At 41.1% G+C, this 16205-nt stretch overlaps 1 non-coding gene across 1 annotated transcript; it reads right to left on the bottom strand.

Annotated features, from left to right (window-relative positions):
* Nucleotides 1–1400: 1400 nt before the first annotated feature.
* LOC114564724 (U2 spliceosomal RNA) lies at nucleotides 1401–1590 on the bottom strand. The gene has a single exon (XR_003693821.1). It is a non-coding gene; the product is annotated as a U2 spliceosomal RNA (small nuclear RNA).
* Between the last annotated feature and the right edge of the window lie 14615 nt (nucleotides 1591–16205).

The raw sequence follows: 16205 nt of genomic DNA, 5'->3' as shown, positions 1-16205 counted from the left end.
TATATGGTGGAGAGACATAGAGAGACTGAAGAGAGGGACCGCCGGCGCTAGAACAAAGCCGTGAATCCGAGATATAAAACGTGTTTTCGCCGATCCATCTCTAGAAATGCGTCTGTAGCGAGCATGTCACTATCACTAACGTTATCCACATTGATATTTACATGCAACAAATGATATATCCAGCTTCAAAAAAGTCTAAAAGTCGGAAGTTAGAACGAATGCATTGTGCAAAGAGTGGTTGCTAGGGAGACGATACACAGTGTTGAGTTCCGTTGCTCTGATTGGTTGGAGGTCTATCCAATGAATGCAGAGGCATTTTCTTTTCCTGGTTCGGTTGAAACACGCCCCATAATCACAGCCCAATGGATCGGTTTCAGACTCACATTCTGACTAGAATCCGAGTAGGACCACGTCAGGCTACGGATCTCGTTCTTTTGGTCATGACTCAGCCTTCAGGACCATAGATGAAGGTAGGAAAGGAAACTGAGCGGTAGTTCGAGAGGTTTGCCTTCTGGCTCTGCTCTCTTTTTGTCACAACGGTGCGGTAAAGTGAATGTAATACCACCCCCGCTGCGCCGATTCTCCGGCCAATCTCTCTCAACGCTACGTTGTCCCCTCACTTATGATAAAGACCTTGAGAAACTATAACTCCTGCACTTGGGTTAAGGACTCATTCCCTCCCCACAAAATATCCCCTCGAAACAGACAGGATTAGTTATCATTAACAGTAAAAACAGATAAAATTGTGATAATTAATTGAAATATGATTACCTTTGCTGAGGGGGAGATTGGCTGACACAGAGGAGAAGAACAAGCTGATGACTGTCACTGAAAGAAAAGGTCACAGATCTGAATAGCATTAAACACTCAATAATAACAAATTAGGTTAAACTTATCTGGACTAACACCATTAATGCATCCACAATCTGCACTTAATTTTATCTTCACTTAGCTTAAACTCTGCAATCTAGCATAAACAAAATATATCTAACTTTCAGGCAAATCTTTAAAATGATAATGATGACAATACAATGTGAAAACATCCATTATACTCACATCAATAATCTTTGTTCTGCCTGGTTTGGTTTTGAGGGAAAAGAGAGTCACAGGTCCTTATATGCCTTAGAAAGAGGAGTGGTCTTAGTCATGATTGACAGCCCAGTGTCCAACAGAACATCCCCCACCTACGACCCCCACCCCTCTGGCCAGTAGATCATTGTTAGGGTTCACTGTGTCCAGGCCATGATACTTCACTCACTCTTTATAAACTTTTATTGTCGATGATTATCATCATGAATCAGTATTGTGTATTTTTTTTTTAAGCAATCATTGATAACTTTTTACATTACATTACATTACATGTCATTTAGCTGATGCTTTTATCCAAAGCGACTTACAATTAAGTGCTTTCAACTCTGAAGGTTCAAACTCCAGACCACAAGTAGTACGTGCAAGTACATTAGCTTTAAATAGGTAATGCTACAAAGAGCCATATGAAAGTGCAGCTTCAAGATTTTGTTTTTCTATCAGATATTAAACTGATAAGAACAGATACTACACTTGATCTTAGCAGAAAGGCCGAGAAGCAATATGGTTTTGGTATGTATGTTAATGTTCTTAAATTATGCAACATGGATAATTTGCCACAATGAAGAGGACACATGCTGTTCAGGCAAATATCAGATATTATTCCCAGGACTAGGGAAGCTTACTTTGCAGTTAGCAGTTAGCTAACGGTAGCTAGTAATTGGTGCACCCAGCAGTCCCTCTGCATCACTCCCAGCCTGTAGGAGACTTCTTCGCCGTGAGTGTAAAGCAACAAACTCGTACACCCAGCCAGACCAGAGCTGCTGTCCGGCAGGGGCAGCATTTGTTTCTTTTACACATAACCACCGGTGGTGATTTCTTTAAGACTGCTTCCCCTAAAATATCTAAAATATATCTACTATTGTGTTAACATTTTATTGACTAAAATGCGTTAGAATACGTTCATCTGGAAGACGAGTTGGTTCAGAATCGGCTGACTCGATTTCCTTCTCATCCATTCCCGTAGCGTATCAGTGCATTTCCCTGTTGAAGCCTAGCCTCCGTTGACTTCAATGGTTCTGCTTTGAGCAGTTTTTTTCAGCGCTTCGAAACTAGACGTCATTGGTTAAACGCTGCGATTATGTCCCGCCCCCGGAGGCTCAGCGTCTCTGGGGGCCAATGGGAGCAGTGGGCTGGCATGGACACTGGGCTTCTGCGTGGTGATTGGAGGGTCTGTTGTATCTCCTTTTGATTGACAGCAATTTTGTACTATTAAAAGTCGCCGAAGCTGTTCAACTTCAAGCAGAGCTCAGCTCAGTCCCATCGCAAATTTTATAAGTCTAGCTAGTTGAAAGACGAACTGCTGCAACCTATTTCTTGGTATTTGCTTGCCGAAATTGCTAGCCAATTTTCATCATACATTTCATACAATTCTAGACCACATTCCTTGTTTCAGTTTAACCTAATTCCCACATTTCCTCCTTCGAGTTTAATATTTGTTAGATTGTTCAGTCATTCATTCATACAGTAGGCTAGGCTAGCGTTGTAGGGGTGAACTAGCCAGCTAGCAAACTGCACACGATGGCAGACAATGCTAATATTGTCGACCTGATTTTGGCAAAGCCATTTGAAAGTCTTCCTTATGAGGAGAAACTTAGAATTAAACAGCAGGGTTAGATCAACACTTAAGATTGATTTAGTGCAAAAGACAGGGCAAAGTAGCAGGTCTGTTCAGCTCTCCTGGTAGGACAGAGTTAGCTGGCTGACTGGAAGTACTGTGACAAAGAAAATTTACTGCTGGCCTCTTGATGAAACCTTCTCACGAATGTTATAAATTATTATTATAATAATTATATTATTATTGTATTATATTATTATTTATTATTATATTATTTAATTGTTACATTATTATATATATTATTATAATATTAATATAAATAAATGGACAATTTTTATGATGTAGGCCAAAAATGAGCTTACCCTCTTTGAATGACCAGCAGCCGCCACTGATAGCCACAAGGAACACACTTCTCTTTCGACATTCTGGAAACCAACATCTCCATATAAGGTCACTTAAACTCCTCATGCTCTTCCAATCATTTATCTAACCCAGTTGTTGGAGTGATTCACATAAATTGTTGTGAAATGATGTTCAGAACTGCACATACTGCAGAAAAACATATTAAAAAGTTTTACCACTAGCCTGTTCTAAAATACCCCTTCCAGAATCTGTCTCAACATACTGCATACATCCAGTTGTGAGGCACTCCCTCAAGATATGGATACAGTTCAGACAAGCTTTTTCTATAATCCAAATGTCCATATATGCCCCTTTGGTGGGGAATAACATGTTCGCTCCCTCCATGCTGATGATGCTTTTAAAATATGGACTGAGAAGGGACTGAAAACAGTCAAAGACGTGTATATGGGTGGCACCTTTGCATCTTTTGAGCACTTAAAAACACATTTTGACATTCCTAACTCACATTTTTTTTTTAGATATTTACAACTTCGCAGTTTTGTTTCTACAGATGTTCCTTCTTTTCCATTGATACCACCAGATTCCCTTTTAGACAAAATACTTAAGATACCCCTTTGGCTTGGGGAGGCTGTTGGCAGGTTGTACTCTCTACTCAGCATGAATAATCTGAAGCCATTAACAGCGTTAAAACGTCAATGGGAGGGAGAGCTGGATACAGAAATATCAGACGAGCTATGGCAGGCTGCAATCATAACATACATTCATCCTCTATCTGCCTACGACATACCATTATCCAGTTTAAAGTTCTTCACGGTTACATTGGTCAAAAGCAAGGTTGGCCAGAATTGCACCTGATATTGACCCAGAGTGTGATCGATGTAATACAGAGCCTCTGTCACATATGTTTTGGAGCTGCCCTAAATTGTCTGATTTTTGGGAGCGGATTTTTGATTTTCTTTCCAGAGCATTACGTACTCATATTGACCCATCACCGGTCATTGCCATTTTTGGAGTAGTGCAACAAGAACTTGGTATAGACAAATGGGATAGAACTGTGATAGCATATGCAACCATCTTGGCCAGATGCATTGTTTTATTAAAATGGAAGGATAAGTCTCCACCTGTATTTAAACACTGGATCAACAATGTTATGCACTATTTAACTCTTGAACAAATTCATTATTGTTTACAAGGTAATACTATTAAATTCAGTAATATCTGGCAACCTATTCTTACATTGGTCGAAGAGATGGACTCTAATGACATTGTATGAAGTGAATGTTGTTGTCCTCCCTTTTTCTTTTCTTTTCATTTTTTATAGTCTGCTTATCTTTGTAGCAGTGGTGCGATGTGGGTGGGTGGGATGTGGGTTGTTATGTATCTGTTGTTTGTTGTATATGAAAATACAATAAAAAGACTTTGATTAAAAAAAAAAAAAAACATGTTTTACACCATTTTTACTGGCAGTCCGGCTCTCACTCTCTGCTCTCTTGATGCTGGTCTCCCGGTCATTCCCCTAGTAAACAAAAAAAAATGTTAACTACTAAAAGAGCATTGTCCTACCATACCCCTAACCTTTGGAACGGCCTTCCACTACAAGTTAAAAAAAAAAAGCTAACATCAACTGATATTAAATACACACACACACACACATGTGACACAAGAGAATTTACAACCAATGGGATTATTTGATTACATTTAACTTTTATTTTTAAAAGTGCAACATATAACAAGATGTTTTAAATGTTTTTTACCTCAACCCAGTTCATCACAGAACTCAGCTCCATCGCCGTTGTCAGGCTGCCCCGCATTGAAGATTCTGTAGTTGAATTTGGATCCATCAGACCACAACCACGTAAACACCAGAGGCCTGGACTACGAAGCAGGATTTGGCGTTAACGAGGTAACTTCAGGTTCAACCCGGGGTTTTCTGTACCACGACGGTGGATCAGTTGTTACCGGGTTCAATCGCCATGGTAACTTAAAGCGTAACTCTCGCCAAAATGCATCCTAGGGTATTTTTGTGAATGTATGTGAGTCAAACTTTAGTTTAAAAGCATATGTAGGACCGAATTGCCACTTTTAAGATTCGCCGTATTCTTGTTTTTGGGTCAAATAGCCTTTTGAATGGGAGAGCTAGGGGCACTTTCATGCTAGTCTCAAAATAGCTATTTTCGAAATACTAAGAAGGCTCGACACAACATGAAACTTTGCTTCAAGTATCACCAGGAGCTCTACACCTTAACCAAAGCATTGACAACACTGTTTGTGTACCCAGAGATTACTAAAAAGAGAGGTTTTGCAGCACTCAGCACAGCTGTTGTTGTTTCCAGCCACTACCACCTCAGCAGTCAAAACCAGTCGATATCCGAATGCGAATGAACAGACTCCATACGAGGCTCCTTTTTCAACTACAAGGTCAATGTTGTTTTTCAATAATGACAAAATAACGACTTATCCGTGCATTTATTTGGAACTAAGCTTTAGGAGCTTTCCGTCTTTACTCTCCTCCCTGTTACGTTGCATTCGGAAATCGACTGTTTTTGACTGATAAAATGGCTGCGGCCGGAAACGACAGCTGCGGTAAGTTGCACAAAAACTTACTTTTTAGTAAATCTGGGTACACAAACAGTGTTGTCAATGCTTGTGTTAAGGTGTAGAGCTCCTGGTGATACTTGGAGCAAAGTCTCATGTTGTGTCGAGCCTTCTTAGTATTTAAAAAATAGCTATTTTGAGACTAGCATGAGAGTGCCCCTAGCTCTCCCATTCAAAAGGCCATTTGACCCAAAAAACGAGAATACGGTGAATCTTAAAAGTGGCGCTTCAGTCCTAAATATTGTGGTGGAAGTTTTCCTTGAAGCAGCAGCGTTAGTGATATTCATGATAAAATCAAAACGAGTAACGACTGTTTGAGAATTAAACCAAAGTTTGGTCTTTGAGTATTTATTTACATTTGCAAATGGAGAAAACTGTTTCAAAGGTACACGCACCACAACTGAAAATGTCTTTCTAACCTAAAGTCTAAACATCCAAACATCATATAGTGAAGACCTCCGTTAAGCCACCCCTCTAAATGTGTCTTTTAGTATGGCCATAGTTGAAGAGAGGACATCATTAACAGTCACACCATTGTCTCACCTTCCCTCTGCTCCTGTTCCTAACGTTAGCCTAAACATCAGTTTATCTCAGGAGGCAGAAGGAGACACAGTTTGTGGCCTTCTCCACTTCATCTGCTAAAAAGTCAACAATGTGAGAAGGTTCAAACTAGTAAAACTAAATAACTCTACTGGGCTATAGTTCACGGTTACCAACTATTTCACTTGGAGCCTTTTGAATCTACACATGAAGAAGCTAAATCTTGTGGCGTTATAAAACAATCCTTAAACCAATGGTTAATATCATTAAACAAATGGTTAAAATAAAAGTGTAATTATGGTCAGATCTTGGTCCTGACTGATGGGGAAGTGACCAGTGTAGTTATAGTGTTATAGTGGGTGTACTCTACTGTATATTGGCTAGAATCTGCCTTTGGGGGAGAAGGGGGCATGTCATAGTGGGGGGCCTGGATGTCCTCCCTCAGGAAAGTTTTAAGCATCAACGACTTCATTTCCTGCATTCTGATACACTTTAATGCACCAATTTACAGTAAAAATATCTTTATTCAGCCTATAGATGTTAAGAAAAAAGCACGGGTGACAATTCAAAATGTATCAAAAATATAATGGAAAGTAGCCTATGTTGTTATGTGTCATTGGGCATTTTTAAGTGGGTAGCCTATATAGAAATCCTGGAGCTTACTATCACGTAGACTACACTACTGGAAGTGATATTGATAGGATAAGCGTTGTGATTTACGCAAAACAGCGTCAGCTTTCTTGCCAGCTTTCCTTCCCTGCGTTTTGCCTGTAAAACTGTGCTTGTGTTCTTCATATTTATGTAGAATTATAGTTTGCTCTTCTTGTTTAAAATATGCGTCTCTGGTAGATGTTTTGATTAGTCGTGCTGTGCAAACACCGCCTCTTTTTATGGGAACGCGTGCACCGCTGGATTTGGAAACCCTGAGTTGACTGAACTAGTTGATCACCAGCATCATGATACAGGTTATGCAGGACCGCGGTTGTTAGGGTTATGAAGTCGGATAACTGAAAGAGATCCAGGGCTTGTTGATCTGGATTCATAGTATAGGCCTCTGGAGGAGAAAGATTGCTTTAAAGTCAAAGTGAAATCAAGAGTTTGTGTTGTTGTAATACTCATTCAGGCCACAAGAGGATTTTGATTTGATTTATTAGACAGTAACAGAAATAAATGCATAACAAGATGCCATCACAGTGACATTGCACATTTAACAGAACTGTCGAGGATAACACAAGAAAGTTACAAACTTATTTCCGTTGTGGTCCTCGTAGTCTGATTAAGATGTCCAGGCAAGCTACAGATGACTAAAAGGTACCTTGTGTACACTCAACCACATCCAAATACAAAATAAATACAAATATGTACACTGTAATAATAAATAGTCATTTAAGACTACATAAAAGATTGAATCTAATTAGCATTTAACAACCATTCCCCACATGCTCGATCAAAACAACGATCTGAGTTTGTTCCATTCCATTGCTGCCATGTACAAAGAAGTATTTTGCCCAGAACAGGTCTTAAATCTACACTGAACTATGTCTGTGGCACTACCTCTAATTGAGTAGCTATGAGAGTTTCTAATAAACTTAAAATAATCTTTAAAATACCTTGGCTCATTCTTATACAAAATCCTATTTCTTTTCTACTGGTCACATGACAGTTAAGGTTGACAGTCTTTATAGTTAATTTTATCAGAGAAAAGGTGACGGAGTGCCAGGTACAGAGCACCGTGATGTTAAGGTCCTTTCAGAGTTACAGTTGAGTTTAGCAGACAAAAGGTGAGCATCATGCAGCGACGTCAAGTTTAGAAAACCAAAACCACTAGAATTTAGGAAACACGGGACGTGATGGTAAACTGTCCATTGTGCCAATGGATGGTATGCATGAGGTTTGCCTTGATGTTGAGAGTGGCGTGAGAGCTGTATCTTTTTGTATATTTCAGGACAAATCATCAGTAATGTATCTTTGAATCAGGGGGTGTTTCGGCCTTTCAACACTAGACACCCTCATCAAAGGTGGCCAGGTTTGGATTAAAACACCTGTTTCCCGGGTGAAAGTCTTGTGTTTTCTGCTTAACTTCTTCAGGACATGAACACCTGTTTCCTGGGTGAAAGTCTTGTGTTTTCTCCTTAACTTCTTCAGGACATGAACACCTGTTTCCTGGGTGAAAGTCTTGTGTTTTCTCCTTAACTTCTTCAGGACATGAACACCTGTTTCCTGGGTGAAAGTCTTGTGTTTTCTTCTTAACTTCTTCCAGGACATGAACACCTGTTTCCTGGGTGAAAGTCTCGTGTTTTCTCCTTAACTTCTTCAGGACATGAACACCTGTTTCCTGGGTGAAAGTCTTGTGTTTTCTCCTTAACTTCTTCAGGACATGAACACCTGTTTCCTGGGTGAAAGTCTTGTGTTTTCTCCTTAACATCTTCAGGACATGAACACCTGTTTCCTGGGTGAAAGTCTTGTGTTTTCTTCTTAACTTCTTCAGGACATGAACACCTGTTTCCTGGGTGAAAGTCTTGTGTTTTCTCTTTAACTTCTTCAAGACATGAACACCTGTTTCCTGGGTGAAAGTCTTGTGTTTTCTCCTTAACTTCTTCAGGACATGAACACCTGTTTCCTGGGTGAAAGTCTTGTGTTTTCTCCTTAACTTCTTCCAGGACATGAACACCTGTTTCCTGGGTGAAAGTCTTGGACATGTTTTCTCCTTGAGTTTTCTTCTCTTCTTCAGGACATGAACACCTGTTTCCTGGGTGAAAGTCTTGTGTTTTCTCCTTAACTTCTTCAGGACATGAACACCTGTTTCCTGGGTGAAAGTCTTGTGTTTTCTCCTTAACTTCTTCAGGACATGAACACCTGTTTCCTGGGTGAAAGTCTTGTGTTTTCTTCTTAACTTCTTCCAGGACATGAACACCTGTTTCCTGGGTGAAACTCTTGTGTTTTCTCCTTAACTTCTTCAGGACATGAACACCTGTTTCCTGGGTGAAAGTCTTGTGTTTTTCTCCTTAACTTCTTCAGGACATGAACACCTGTTTCCTGGGTGAAAGTCTTGTGTTTTCTCCTTAACATCTTCAGGACATGAACACCTGTTTCCTGGGTGAAAGTCTTGTGTTTTCTTCTTTAACATCTTCAGGACATGAACACCTGTTTCCTGGGTGAAAGTCTTGTGTTTTCTTCTTAACTTCTTCAAGACATGAACACCTGTTTCCTGGGTGAAAGTCTTGTGTTTTCTCTTTAACTTTCAAGACATTCCTGTTTCAGGACATGAACACCTGTTTCCTGGGTGAAAGTCTTGTGTTTTCTCCTTAACTTCTTCAGGACATGAACACCTGTTTCCTGGGTGAAAGTCTTGTGTTTTCTCCTTAACTTCTTCCAGGACATGAACACCTGTTTCCTGGGTGAAAGTCTTGTGTTTTCTCCTTAACTTCTTCAGGACATGAACACCTGTTTCCTGGGTGAAAGTCTTGAGTTTTCTTCTTAACTTCTTCAGGACATGAACACCTGTTTCCTGGGTGAAAGTCTTGTGTTTTCTCCTTAACTTCTTCAGGACATGAACACAAATCGTAGAAAACATACAGATTACAGTGATTTACTTTTCACAGCTATATGTACAAATGCTTCATGAGAACAGGCTGAGAGATTTGGCGACATCGCTTCCTGTGCGATGATAAAATGCTGCGTTCATGCCACCTGGGAATATAAGGGGACCGCCCCCCCTTGATTACGTTGTTTTTCCGTCTGCCAGCCTTCACCTGGTCGGGATGCGTGTTCTTCTTCTTCTGTTATATCGGCATTTGGAATAACAACGTGTTGCATGACTGCCACCAATGGTTGGCCGTAGCCGAGAGCATCAGGTGGTGAAAACATGGAGGCCACAATAACAAAAGATCTGCTGCTGGTTTCTTATGCGAGCATCCAAACAGCACGTGGACTGGTGTGTGTTTGTGTTATCTGCAGGACAACCAACGGGAAAGGACACGGATAAGGTGTTGTTTTATACATGGGACTATTTATGAATAATCTGAAACATATTATGTCTGTGTATGTTTCTTGGCAGAGGAGTTTGTCCACAATAAACAGTTTATTATCATTGAAATATGTTCAGTGAACTAAAGTCGCCTCCATCAAACGTCAGCTGTCAACAACGCGTCACCAATTGGGAAACAGGATGAAATTCCATCCATCCATCCATCTTCGTCCGCTTATCCGTGTCGGGTCGCGGGGAGCAGCTCCAGCAGGGGAACCCAAACTTCCCTTCCCGAGCAACATTAACCAGCTCCGACTGGGGATCCCGGGCGTTCCCAGGCCAGGTTGGAGATATAATCCCTCCACCTAGTCCTGGGTCTTCCCCGAGGCCTCCTCCCAGCTGGACGTGCCTGGAACACCTCCCTAGGGAGGCGCCCAGGGGGCATCCTTACCAGATGCCCGAACCACCTCAACTGGCTCCTTTTCGACGCAAAGGAGCAGCGGCTCTCCCGAGTTCCTCACGGATGACTGAGCTTCTCACCCTATCTCTAAGGGAGACGCCAGCCACCCTCCTGAGGAAACCCATTTCGACCGCTTGTACCCTGGATCTCGTTCTTTCGGTCATGACCCAGCCTTCATGACCATAGGTGAGGGTAGGAACGAAAACTGACCCGGTAGATCGAGAGCTTTGCCTTCTGGCTCAGCTCTTTTTCGTCCAACGGTGCGATAGATTGAATGTAATACCGCACCCGCTGCGCCCGATTCTCCGACCAATCTCCCGCTCCATTGTCCCCTCACTTGCGAACAAAACCCCAAGGTACTTGAACTCCTTCACTTGGGGTAAGGACTCATTCCCTACCGGAGAAGGCATTCCATCGGTTTCCTGCTGAGAACCATGGCCTCCGATTTAGAGGTGCTGATCCTCATCCCAACCGCTTCACACTCGGTTGCGAACCGATCCAGTGAGTGCTGAAGGTCACAGACCAATGATGCCATCAGGACCACATCATCTGCAAAGAACAGTGATGAGATCCCCAGCCCACCGAACTGCAACCCCTCCCCACCCCGACTACGCCTTGATATCCTGTCCATAAATATTACAAACAAGATTGGTGACAAAGCGCAGCCCTGGCGGAGGCCAACCCTCACCTGAAACGAGTCCGACTTACTGCCGAGAACCCGGACACAGCTCTCACTTTGGTCGTACAGAGATTGGATGGCCCTGAGTAGAGACCCCCTTAACCCATACTCCCGCAGCACCTCCCACAGTATCTCCCGGGGGACCCGGTCATACGCCTTCTCCAAATCCACTAAACACATGTAGACCGGTTGGGCATACTCCCAGGCTCCCTCCAGGATCCTTGCGAGTGAAGAGCTGGTCCGTTGTTCCACGACCAGGACGGAATCCGCATTGTTCCTCCTCAACCCGAGGTTCGACTATCGGCCGAACCCTCCTTTCCAGCACCTTGGAGTAGACTTTACCAGGGAGGCTGAGAAGTGTGATACCCCTGTAATTGGCACACACCCTCTGGTCCCCCTTTTTAAAAAGGGGAACCACCACCCCAGTCTGCCACTCCTTTGGCACCGTCCCAGACTTCCACGCAATGTTGAAGAGGCGTGTCAACCAGGAAAGCCCCTCCACACCCAGAGCCTTGAGAATTTCTGGACGGAAATTATTATTATAATAATTATATTATTATTGTATTATATTATTATTTATTATTATATTATTTAATTGTTACATTATTATATATATTATTATAATATTAATATAAATAAATGGACAATTTTTATGATGTAGGCCAAAATGAGCTTACCCTCTTTGAATGACCAGCAGCCGCCACTGATAGCCACAAGGAACACACTTCTCTTTCGACATTCTGAAACCAACATCTCCATATAAGGTCACTTAAACTCCTCATGCTCTTCCAATCATTTATCTAACCCAGTTGTTGGAGTGATTCACATAAATTGTTGTGAAATGATGTTCAGAACTGCACATACTGCAGAAAAACATATTAAAAAGTTTTACCACTAGCCTGTTCTAAAATACCCCTTCCAGAATCTGTCTCAACATACTGCATACATCCAGTTGTGAGGCACTCCCTCAAGATATGGATACAGTTCAGACAAGCTTTTTCTATAATCCAAATGTCCATATATGCCCCTTTGGTGGGGAATAACATGTTCGCTCCCTCCATGCTGATGATGCTTTTAAAATATGGACTGAGAAGGGACTGAAAACAGTCAAAGACGTGTATATGGGTGGCACCTTTGCATCTTTTGAGCACTTAAAAACACATTTTGACATTCCTAACTCACATTTTTTTTAGATATTTACAACTTCGCAGTTTTGTTTCTACAGATGTTCCTTCTTTTCCATTGATACCACCAGATTCCCTTTTAGACAAAATACTTAAGATACCCCTTTGGCTTGGGGAGGCTGTTGGCAGGTTGTACTCTCTACTCAGCATGAATAATCTGAAGCCATTAACAGCGTTAAAACGTCAATGGGAGGGAGCTGGATACAGAAATATCAGACGAGCTATGGCAGGCTGCAATCATAACATACATTCATCCTCTATCTGCCTACGACATACCATTATCCAGTTTAAAGTTCTTCACGGTTACATTGGTCAAAAGCAAGGTTGGCCAGAATTGCACCTGATATTGACCCAGAGTGTGATCGATGTAATACAGAGCCTCTGTCACATATGTTTTGGAGCTGCCCTAAATTGTCTGATTTTTGGGAGCGGATTTTTGATTTTCTTTCCAGAGCATTACGTACTCATATTGACCCATCACCGGTCATTGCCATTTTTGGAGTAGTGCAACAAGAACTTGGTATAGACAAATGGGATAGAACTGTGATAGCATATGCAACCATCTTGGCCAGATGCATTGTTTTATTAAAATGGAAGGATAAGTCTCCACCTGTATTTAAACACTGGATCAACAATGTTATGCACTATTTAACTCTTGAACAAATTCATTATTGTTTACAAGGTAATACTATTAAATTCAGTAATATCTGGCAACCTATTCTTACATTGGTCGAAGAGATGGACTCTAATGACATTGTATGAAGTGAATGTTGTTGTCCTCCCCTTTTTCTTTTCTTTTCATTTTTTTATAGTCTGCTTATCTTTGTAGCAGTGGTGCGATGTGGGTGGGTGGGATGTGGGTTGTTATGTATCTGTTGTTTGTTGTATATGAAAATACAATAAAAAGACTTTGATTAAAAAAAAAAAAAAAAAAAACATGTTTTACACCATTTTTACTGGCAGTCCGGCTCTCACTCTCTGCTCTCTTGATGCTGGTCTCCCGGTCATTCCCCTAGTAAACAAAAAATGTTAACTACTAAAAGAGCATTGTCCTACCATACCCCTAACCTTTGGAACGGCCTTCCACTACAAGTTAAAAAAAGCTAACATCAACTGATATTAAATACACACACACACACACATGTGACACAAGAGAATTTACAACCAATGGGATTATTTGATTACATTTAACTTTTATTTTTAAAAGTGCAACATATAACAAGATGTTTTAAATGTTTTTTTACCTCCAACCCAGTTCATCACAGAACTCAGCTCCATCGCCGTTGTCAGGCTGCCCCGCATTGAAGATTCTGTAGTTGAATTTGGATCCATCAGACCACAACCACGTAAACACCAGAGGCCTGGACTACGAAGCAGGATTTGGCGTTAACGAGGTAACTTCAGGTTCAACCCGGGGTTTTCTGTACCACGACGGTGGATCAGTTGTTACCGGGTTCAATCGCCATGGTAACTTAAAGCGTAACTCTCGCCAAAATGCATCCTAGGGTATTTTTGTGAATGTATGTGAGTCAAACTTTAGTTTAAAAGCATATGTAGGACCAATTGCCACTTTTAAGATTCGCCAGTATTCTTGTTTTTGGGTCAAATAGCCTTTTTGAATGGGAGAGCTAGGGGCACTTTCATGCTAGTCTCAAAATAGCTATTTTCGAAATACTAAGAAGGCTCGACACAACATGAAACTTTGCTTCAAGTATCACCAGGAGCTCTACACCTTAACCAAAGCATTGACAACACTGTTTGTGTACCCAGAGATTACTAAAAAGAGGGTTTGCAGCACTCAGCACAGCTGTTGTTGTTTCCAGCCACTACCACCTCAGCAGTCAAAACCAGTCGATATCCGAATGCGAATGAACAGACTCCATACGAGGCTCCTTTTTCAACTACAAGGTCAATGTTGTTTTTCAATAATGACAAAATAACGACTTATCCGTGCATTTATTTGGAACTAAGCTTTAGGAGCTTTCCGTCTTTACTCTCCTCCCTGTTACGTTGCATTCGGAAATCGACTGTTTTTGACTGATAAAATGGCTGCGGCCGGAAACGACAGCTGCGGTAAGTTGCACAAAAACTTACTTTTTAGTAAATCTGGGTACACAAACAGTGTTGTCAATGCTTGTGTTAAGGTGTAGAGCTCCTGGTGATACTTGGAGCAAAGTCTCATGTTGTGTCGAGCCTTCTTAGTATTTAAAAAATAGCTATTTTGAGACTAGCATGAGAGTGCCCCTAGCTCTCCCATTCAAAAGGCCATTTGACCCAAAAAACGAGAATACGGTGAATCTTAAAAGTGGCGCTTCAGTCCTAAATATTGTGGTGGAAGTTTTCCTTGAAGCAGCAGCGTTAGTGATATTCATGATAAAATCAAAACGAGTAACGACTGTTTGAGAATTAAACCAAAGTTTGGTCTTTGAGTATTTATTTACATTTGCAAATGGAGAAAACTGTTTCAAAGGTACACGCACCACAACTGAAAATGTCTTTCTAACCTAAAGTCTAAACATCCAAACATCATATAGTGAAGACCTCCGTTAAGCCACCCCTCTAAATGTGTCTTTTAGTATGGCCATAGTTGAAGAGAGGACATCATTAACAGTCACACCATTGTCTCACCTTCCCCTCTGCTCCTGTTCCTAACGTTAGCCTAAACATCAGTTTATCTCAGGAGGCAGAAGGAGACACAGTTTGTGGCCTTCTCCACTTCATCTGCTAAAAAGTCAACAATGTGAGAAGGTTCAAACTAGTAAAACTAAATAACTCTACTGGGCTATAGTTCACGGTTACCAACTATTTCACTTGGAGCCTTTTGAATCTACACATGAAGAAGCTAAATCTTGTGGCGTTATAAAACAATCCTTAAACCAATGGTTAATATCATTAAACAAATGGTTAAAATAAAAGTGTAATTATGGTCAGATCTTGGTCCTGACTGATGGGGAAGTGACCAGTGTAGTTATAGTGTTATAGTGGGTGTACTCTACTGTATATTGGCTAGAATCTGCCTTTGGGGAGAAGGGGCATGTCATAGTGGGGGCCTGGATGTCCTCCCTCAGGAAAGTTTTAAGCATCAACGACTTCATTTCCTGCATTCTGATACACTTTAATGCACCAATTTACAGTAAAAATATCTTTATTCAGCCTATAGATGTTAAGAAAAAAAGCACGGGTGACAATTCAAAATGTATCAAAAATATAATGGAAAGTAGCCTATGTTGTTATGTGTCATTGGGCATTTTTAAGTGGGTAGCCTATATAGAAATCCTGGAGCTTACTATCACGTAGACTACACTACTGGAAGTGATATTGATAGGATAAGCGTTGTGATTTACGCAAAACAGCGTCAGCTTTCTTGCCAGCTTTCCTTCCTGCGTTTTGCCTGTAAAACTGTGCTTGTGTTCTTCATATTTATGTAGAATTATAGTTTGCTCTTCTTGTTTAAAATATGCGTCTCTGGTAGATGTTTGCGATTAGTCGTGCTGTGCAAACACCGCCTCTTTTTATGGGAACGCGTGCACCGCTGGATTTGGAAACCCTGAGTTGACTGAACTAGTTGATCACCAGCATCATGATACAGGTTATGCAGGACCGCGGTTGTTAGGGTTATGAAGTCGGATAACTGAAAGAGATCCAGGGCTTGTTGATCTGGATTCATAGTATAGGCCTCTGGAGGAGAAAGATTGCTTTAAAGTCAAAGTGAAATCAAGAGTTTGTGTTGTTGTAATACTCATTCAGGCCACAAGAGGATTTTGATTTGATTT

The sequence above is a fragment of the Perca flavescens genome, chromosome 11 (assembly GCF_004354835.1).
Source record: "Perca flavescens isolate YP-PL-M2 chromosome 11, PFLA_1.0, whole genome shotgun sequence".
NCBI lineage: Eukaryota > Metazoa > Chordata > Actinopteri > Perciformes > Percidae > Perca > Perca flavescens.
The sequence above is the reverse complement of the archived record's forward strand: the minus strand, read 5'-3'. Positions and strand labels throughout refer to the sequence as shown.